Raw genomic sequence first — 9,463 nt, forward strand, 5'->3', positions numbered from 1 at the left:
AGAGCTGTAGAGCGCTCTCAGGAGCTTAGAGGTTTTTTTTTTTCCCCCAGTGGAAGTGACAGTAGTCAAGGCTGAGTTTCAGGAAGGTGAGGGAGGAGTCATAGTAAAATAAAGAGTAAATTTTGTCTGTTTTCGTACACAGTCTCTTACATAATTCTTTGAGTTTTTTCATAATTGTGCGTTTTAATTGACAGTCATATTGTTGTTAATAACAACAAAGGCATTAAATCATGAATACTATTATTCCCTCTGCCTGATGACTTCGTATTTGCATCACAATCTGTATTTTTAGAATTACTTTAAACCAAAGCTTTTATATTCCCTGCACACATAGCCAAAATGATTCGCACTGTTATATCTGCCCACTGTAAGCTACTAGAATAAAAATAATAAAGCAGGTACTAGTATAATTTGTATACTGGTCTATCATTCAAGGAAATGGACAGGTGCTCAGTGTTTGCATTTAGAGGTACAGAATTTATTTCAACTATTAAGGAGTTAGGTAGACATTACAAAATGAAGCTTGTACACGTGCCAATCTTACTAACGTCACTTGAGCACAGATGCATGTAGATACATATTGACGTCCAGTGCCTCAGGGTGGTGGCGTATCTTCTTCTAGTGTCTTAACATTTATGAGCTTGTATTTGACTTGCGGGGCATTTCAGCAAAGCTGTGAAGAAAAATAGGTTATGACTGATGTCTGCTTTGTGCCATAGACATTTTGGAACATAAGGAGATGTCTACTTTTTAGTATATGTGCAGAATTTGTCCCCAAATAATCTAAATCTCTTAATGCCAGTTGAGAAAAGTTTATGACTATCCTGAAAAGCACTTTTGTGTTCACTTATTTATATATTTTTAAAACTTCTTTTTAAAAATCATGTAATTATAATTTTAGCATTAGCATTACTTAAAGGGGAGAGATAAGTAACACAATTATATCTTAAACTCTGTTAGATGCTTAGACTCCAAAATGAATTTGACATGTTCTCATTTTTCCAAAGAAAATTTTTTTCCACCTGGTATAAGGAGAAGACTAGTGAAAACATTTGAGCTGAAAGACTTATGGGCAAAAGAAAAGGGGGCCAAACCCTTAAAACACTCTTTTCGATTAAAAGTATAGTGTATAGGGATAAGAATACGTCTTTAAACACAAGCTATTATTTTAATACAATCTTATTTAGCAAAAGGTTTACATTTTTTCTATCACTGTTGATTTTTAAATTTGCTACCCTGCATCCTGAAATATTATAAAAAAGTTAATACCAAAAATACTTTTAATGTCTGACATCTCTTACATTTCACATGATTCTTTTTATTCATTGTAAATAAAAGTAAACTTGGATAAATTTAAAAATAAACTTTTAATTGTTGCAAACTATGATTATCAATTTGTAAATTGACCCTTTGACTTAATGTACATTTTTAAAAGTAGCCATTAAATCTCTATATTTAACATATTGGTTTCTCTCAGTAAATGTTTTTAATCTCATTTGAATGCTGGGCAGTTTATAATTATATACAGAGGTTTTTTGTTTCCTATTAAGGTTGACTTTTTTGCACATTTTTGGAAATATTTCATTTGTACACTGATTTACTACTCTGACCAATAATTGTTGAGTGTATGAGCGTCATGAATGGGTGCATTAAACTACTGTCTGTGTCTGTTTCAGCTTCTCTCAAGATGTAGCCATCAGTTACTGCACTGCTATGTCTGACTTCTAAAACTTATCTATGGTTCTATCTTTGTCTTAAGAACTCAGGAGTTCCAGTTTACTTTCTAATTTTATAACTGTATTCTAAAATCCATTACTAAGTTGTAAGTATGCTTTGTAACTCTGTATCGGGGATGTGTGTATGTGTGGAAATGTCTTTTTCTGTTTGTAGGCACATGTATATATATCCCAGTAAATTCTTATTTTCATTTCATTTCTACATTTTTATGAACTTGTTTTGTAAGGGTACTATTTAGTTAGGATAATTAAATATATATAAAAGCTTTCTGAGAGATTTATTTACTATATGAATATATTTTCAGCTGGCTGATCAAAATATTTTTTTAATTTTGTTTTTAACCATTTAAGATGTATTTGTATTTCCAGAATTGGAGACAAGTTGTACTTAGAGCTCAATTAAAATATTATTGCAAGAAAGGCATTGAATTCTTTTGACAATTCTGTGAAATGCAAATTAAGAGAAGACAGGCTTTAAGCAGTAGCAAAACACACTGTCCACTAACATGGCCTTTGAATTCTCAAAGCTATTTAAAAAAATGTGAGAAATGAAATTGTTTTGAAAAGATGTCAAGATTTTTATATCTCCAGTTGCTGTGGGCCTGTCCTACTGTTGTTTTTTAAATATTTTCTTTATTATACCCCTAAAAGATTACAACCTTTTAGTTTTTCCCCTAACGGGCAAGGTCAGACTGGTTTTATAAAACAATACAATGGTATATTGTGATTCTCTGTGACTGATTAAAAATTGGTTTAGAAATGTCCAAACATATATTATTGTGTCTTTATACTGTACTGTGTTTTAAGTAACTGGCAGAAAAAGAATTGGAAATTAGGTTTCCGATCTGACAATGTTACTGTATTTGAAGAAAATCTTGTTTTAATATGCAGTACCATGTAAAATTACTAGTGTTAGGAATAAAGTCCAATGTTGAGGTTGAATGTCACTAAGATTACTATGTTAAAAGGAACCGGTGTGATTAGAACCTACCAGAAGCCAGATTATAGTGTGGTATGTGCCACATTTCATGCACATTTTGAGTTTATGTTCATTCAAAATTGTGCTTGTAAAAATGTATAAAATTTTTGAGTTTTATAATTTCTATGTTCTTATTTTTTTCTTGCTGGTAAATAGCTTTTTTTAAAATCTAATATAAAAGAAACCATGTTTATATTTTGTTAGTTATCAATGACTTTGTTTATATGGAAATTTGTATATTGTTGGCACACATCTTTGTTTAGATATATCATGCATGAAGGCTTGCAATTATTAGCACAATGAAAATTGCTTTTTCTTACATATTAGGTTTTTTTTTTTTTTGAAAGATTGTGGTACAAAGGCTTACTCTAAGTAGCCTTCTGGACTATGGAATGAATATAAATGAATGGCACTTTGAGTGTTAATAAAGCTGATATTTATTTCCACTGTGATTGTTTTGTTCCGTTGTCTTCTTGGACACAGTGTGTTTGCAAATGTAGCTTCTTGCTTGAGTTGATGACTCTGTAGGAGAGAGCAACTCAGTAGAGTTCTATCTCAAATTTTTAAAAAAGCACTGAAGATGTAGCTCAGTGGTAAAGTGCCCCAGGTTCAATTCCCAGTAAAACAAAACAAAACAACAAAAAAAAAAGCAAAACAAGCAATAAAGCACAAAGCCTACTATCTTACCTACTAAGGAAGAAGATTGGTTTCTCATAAAGATTGTTTAAATTAATACCTTCATATAGCATGCAAGCCCAAGCCTCAGAGGAGTCCTCTCTAACCTAGCAATTTTAATGTCTAGGAATGAATCCTGTGGAAATCATTATGAATGTGGTAAGGTATGCCTATAAAAACCTAAAATTGGCTGTGCGCAGTGGCGCACACACCTGTAATCCCAGTTGCTAGGGACAAGGGGTTGGGGCAATCCATATTTCTGCTACCAATCTCTTCAAGACTAAAGTTTTCCTATCATACACCTCAAAATTCTTTTAGCCTTGGGATATAGATCAGTGATAGAGACTTGCCTAGCAAGCAAGAGGCCCTAAATTCAATCCCCAGTACTGGAAAAAAAAAATTACAACTTCTACCCATTATCCAATTCCAAATCATGTCCACGTTTTTAGATATTGGTAATGGTAGCACCCTATTTCCCTGAACCAAAATCTGTATTAGTCATGATTCTTCAGAGAAATGACTTCTAGTGTCTGTGAGAAATAAAAAGCCTGGTGGTCCATTTTCAGAAAATACTATTCAGCCTTAATTGGATCAAATTGTAGCCATTTTAATTATAGTCCTTTCCTGTTACCTATCGTTGATTGTACCCCTAATTGTGCCCTGAGTTTCGAATCAGGATGAAGGGCAGTGCTTCATTAAGTATGTAAACTGATGGACTGCCCACCAGGCCTGCTTGCCAGCTGGGTTCTCTTAGAAGAAAATGCCTTGCCCACCCACTTTAGAGCTCGTGTTTGATTTCTTGTGGCACCTTGTTCTTTCTAACAGTGACACAGGACAGGGGTCCAAGGAGGAATCCCCAAGGGGACAATAGTATAAGGTCCTTGCTTTACCATCTGGATGGCCATCTTAAGTGACAGCCGCCATTTTAAGGAAAAAGTTTTGCTTTCCCACAGAAGGGCCTTTCTGAGAGAGGCATACCACTCCCCCACACCAACCCAGACCTTAACCACCCACATTAGGACCCGCCTGGCACTGATTCCTGAGCCTCTCCCATAAAAGCCCCAGAATTCAAGCCTGTTTTGCCACTTTCTCTTATAGAGAGATGGCCTTTATTTGTCAGCTCTGACAAATAAATTCTTGTGTGTATCTCTGCCTGGTCTCCGTCTTTCGTTACTCACTTACCAGTCTCTTATTCCTTGCTTTCCCTTCAAATCGAGCTCAACTCAGCCAGGTGGATTCTTGACTTATGTTGCTGAAAAGAATTCCAAGATGCATCCAAAGCAAGGCACAAGCAAAGATTTATTGAAGACCGGCAAGGGGCTACACACCCCAAACAAAGGGCACAAGTGCCATTCACTTCTTGGGGAAGAGAAAACAAGTGACACACCTAAGGTTGAGCTCTCAGATTATATATGACTTTTCTGGGAAGAAATGCGCAGATTCTCAAGGAAGCTTCTTTGAAAATCAAATGCTAAGTCAGTCATTCGATATTTGGGGTTCACAGTGTTTCCTTTTTTGTCTAAGCAGTCTAGCTATAAATTAATTGTGGGCATGTTGTATAAGTCTTTGAATGTGGTGAGTTTAAATTGGTTATGTTTTCGTTCTGGTTGACCTATATGCTAAAGGTTTTGTTCATCTAACTAAAGGGGCAAGTATGATTGGTTATGCTTGCAGATCTGGGTCTCTATCTACTAAGAGTCTCTTTTTTTCTCTCCTGAGAGCCCACTTATCTCAAATGAAGGAATGTATCTTTCATTGAATAAGAGTGAGAAAAAGCAAGAGGTAGAGTTAGTTTAAGGAATTGGCTCACATAGCTGTAGGAGCTAGCAAGTCAGAAATTCACATACATGTTGTATTTTTCCCATCAATATATACACCTATAATGCACAAATAAAAAATGTGGAAAAAAAGAGTTGTACTCTTGAATCCAAAGGCTAGAAACTTGGAATCTCTCTTGTAGTCTGGAGGCAGAATTCCCTTATTCTCAGAAAAACTGTAAGCTTTTTTTTTTTTTAATTTTTATTTTTTGGTGGTACTAGGGACTGAACCCAGGGGGCATTCTAGCACTGAGCCATACCTTCAATTCTTTTGTTTTTATTTTGAGAGAGGGTCTTGATAAATTGCCTAAACTGGCCTGGAATTTGTGATCTTCCTGCCTCAGCCTCCCAAATTGCTGGTTTACAGGTGTGTGCCACTAGACTCAGCCTGTCTTTGCCCTAAAGGCCTTCAAGTGATAGGATCGGTCTACTCACATTTCTGAGGATAAACTTTACTTAAACTCTATTAATTGTGACTGTTAATCATATCTTAAAAATGCCTTTATACCAGATTGGGTGCGGCGGTTCACACTGTAATCCCAGTGGCTTGGGAGGCTGAGGTAGGAGGATCCCAAGTTCAAAGCAATTTCACAATGCCCTAAGCAATTTAGCAAGATCCTGCCTCAAAATAAAATAATAAAATAGGCTGGTTTGAAAGGACACTTGCAGAGTCCATGTGAAGTCCAAGAACCATGCCACACACCAGAATGTCAAGAGATTTATTGTCCATACAGGAGGCATAACCACAAGGCTGTCTCTTCAAGGAGAGCAGCAGCCTGTTGGCACTTAAAGAGCAGCTTTATAGCCCGCAAGAAGAATCTCATAAGCTGCATAGGAGTTTAAGCTGGATGGGGTTGATTGTTTTAGCAGGTACTTGTTCTTAAGCAGCACTGCCTCAGAATTGAAACTTTGGAACCTCTAGATAAAATGGCTCCTGACCTAAAATGGTGAATCTGATGCCAATATTGATCTGATGCCAATACTGGGGCTATGGCTCAGTGGCTTAGCACCACTGGGTTTAATCTCTGGTACAAAAAAAACATATAATTTGTATCTGAAGATACTCATCATAGAGCTACTCATAACTGGGTAAACAGGTACTATCCCAATGCTCCCAACTAGGGTCTGGCTAAGTAAATTATGATATTGTCATGCAATGAAATATTAAATTGTTATTAAACACTCACTTTAAGAAGTGAATAAAACTCAGGAGAATATAAAATCACCATATGTCAATATGGTACATCATTTTTGTAGCTCACAATATTACTTGGACAAGTAATATTTTCATGGTATAAAAACACCTACACATACAAACAAAATAGAGAGAGAAAACTACTCACAGAAAAAAAGTCTGGGAAAGTAGCTCAGTGATAGAGTGCTTAATTAGCAATTGCAAAGAAAGCCCAGGGTCCCCCACCCCCACCCCTCCTCCCATCCCTAAAGTAGACAGCTAGAGGGTAGTGTTGTGTGTGGTTTAAGTAGCCTTTGCTATACTTTCTACCAATTTCCAAGATTTTTTACTTTAAACAAAGGGTAAACATGAAAATATAAAAGTCAGTTTCACTTATTAGTTGTTTTTTTTTTTTTTAAGAACTGGGGATTAAACCCAGGGGTATTCTACTGTTGAACAACATTCCCAGACTTTCTTTTTTTAATCTTTTCAGACGGGGTCTTGCAAAATTGGTAAGGCTGATGTCAAATTTGCAAGTCCTCCTGTCTCAGCCTCCTAAGTAGCTGGGATTTCAGGCATGTGTGCCACCACTATCAACATAAAAGCCAGTTTAAAAAGTGTGGTTCTTCCACCTCTTCAGTGAAATTCACTTAGACCATGGGCCAACAGCAAATCTTCAATGTACTAAAGTCATTCAGCAGAGAACTGATCTCTACATTGCAAATCTATTGCTGAGTCTCAATCTTTAATCTAATCCTTTAATCTAATCTGTTGATCAGTATCATTTGACATAGTCGATTCCTTCCTCCACTTTGAAATGAAATGAGCACTTCCAGGCCTCCTAATTTTACCATCTTCTGATTGCCCTTCGGGCGGTGTTACCCAAGACTCCTTTTTTTAAAAAATTTTTTTTATTAGTTGCTCAAAATATTACAATGATCTTGACATATCATACATTTGATTCAAATGGGGTACATAATCTTATTTTTCCACGTGTACAGATTGCAGGATCACATTGGTTATACAGCCACGTTTATACATAGGGCCATACTAGTGTCTATTGTATTGTGCTGCCCTTCTTATCCCCCCTCCCCTCCCCTCCCATCACCTCTTTCTACCCAATCTACTGTGACACGTTTCTCTCTCTTTTATCTTCTCCCTCACACCATCTTATATGTAATTTTGCATAACCATGAGGGTCTCCTACCATCTTACATGCAATTCCCCTTCTCTCTCCCATTCCCATGCACCTCTCATCCCTATTTATGGTGATCTTCTTCTCATGCTCTTCCTCCCTGCTCTGTTTTGAGTCACCCCCCTTATATCAAAGAAAACATTCTGCATTTGTTTTTTAGGGATTGGCTAGCTTCACTTAGCATAATCTGCTCTAATGCCATCCATTTCCCTGAAAATGCCATGATTTTGTTATTTTTTAGTGCTGAGTAATATTCCATTGTGTATAAATGCCACATTTTTTTAATCCATTCATCTATTGAAGAGAATATGGGTTGGTTCCACAGTCTAGCTATTGTGAATTGTGCTGCTATGAACATTGATGTAGCTGTGTCCCTGTTGTATGCTCTTTTTAGGTCTTTGGGGTATAGTCCGAGAAGGGGAATAGCTGGGTCAAATGGTGGTTCCATTCCCAGCTTTCCAAGGAATCTCCATACTGCTTTCCAAATTGGCTGAACCAATTTGCAGTCCCACCAGCAATGTACAAGTGTACCCTTTTCCCCACATCCTCGCCAGCACTTGTTATTGTTTGACTTCATAATGGCTGCCGTTCTTACTGGAGTGAGATGGTATCTTAGAGTGGTTTTAATTTGCATTTCTCTGATTGCTAGAGATGGTGAGCATTTTTTGTGTATTTGTTGATTGATTGTATAGGCTCCTCTGAGAAGTGTCTGTTCAGATCCTTGGCCCATTTGTTGATTGGGTTATTTGTTTCCTTGTTGTTTAATTTTTTGAGTTCTTTGTATACTCTGGAGATTAAAGCTCTATCTGAAGTGTGAGGGGTAAATATTTGTTCCCAGGATGTAGGCTCCCTATTTACCTCTCTTATTGTTTCTCTTGCTGAGAAAAAACTTTTTAGTTTGAATACGTCCCAATTGTTGATTCTTGATTTTAACTCTTGTGCTATAGGTGTCCTATTAAGGAATTTGGAGCCTGACCCCACAAGATGGAGATTAGGGCCAACTTTTTCTTCTATTAGACGCAGAATTTCTGGTTTGATTCCTAGCTCCTTGATCCATTTTGAGTTAACTTTTATGCAAGGTGAGAGAGAGGGATTCAACTTCATTTTGTTGCATATGGATTTCCAGTCCTCCCAGCACCATTTGTTGAAGATTCTATCCTTTCTCCATTGCATGCTTTGGCACCTTTGTCTAACATAAGGTAGTTGTAATTTTGCGGATTGTTCTCTGTGTCCTCCAGTCTGTACCAGTGGTCTACCTTCCTGTTTTGGTACCAGTACCATGCTGTTTTTGCAACCTCTTCACTATGAAAGGTCCTCAGTCCTTGGGCCTCTTCTCTACCTACATTCACTCATTCCCTAGGTAACCTCAACCAGTTCTATAGCTTTAATACCAGAGATATGTTGACAATTCCCAAATTTATAATGCTATCCAGAACTTCAGACTCATAACTAATATTGTTCTTGACACTTAATTGTTTAATAGGCCACTGCTATGGGAACAGCATCTTCTCCAAAATTCATATATTGAAGGCCTAGCCCTCACTGTGACTGTATTTGAAAATGGGGCCTGTAAAGAATAATGCGGGTTGAAAAGAGGTAGTAATGGTGGGGCTAATCCAATAGGACTAGTGTCTTTACAAGTAAAGAGACGTCAAAAGGACACAGGGAGAAAGTGCTTTCTGACAGCCAATAATCAGGCCCTCACCAGGAACCCAATCAGGTTGGACCTTATCCTCCAGAACAGTGAGAAAATAAATTTCTGTTTAAGTCATGTAGTCTGTATTTGTTATGTAAAAGTTGAGCAAACTAATACAGCCGCCTCATATATAATATGTTAAGACCACCCTCCAAATCTACACCTTTCCCCGGGTCCATCATTCTTGCAGC

Source organism: Callospermophilus lateralis, chromosome 9 (assembly GCF_048772815.1).
Source record: "Callospermophilus lateralis isolate mCalLat2 chromosome 9, mCalLat2.hap1, whole genome shotgun sequence".
Lineage (NCBI taxonomy): Eukaryota > Metazoa > Chordata > Mammalia > Rodentia > Sciuridae > Callospermophilus > Callospermophilus lateralis.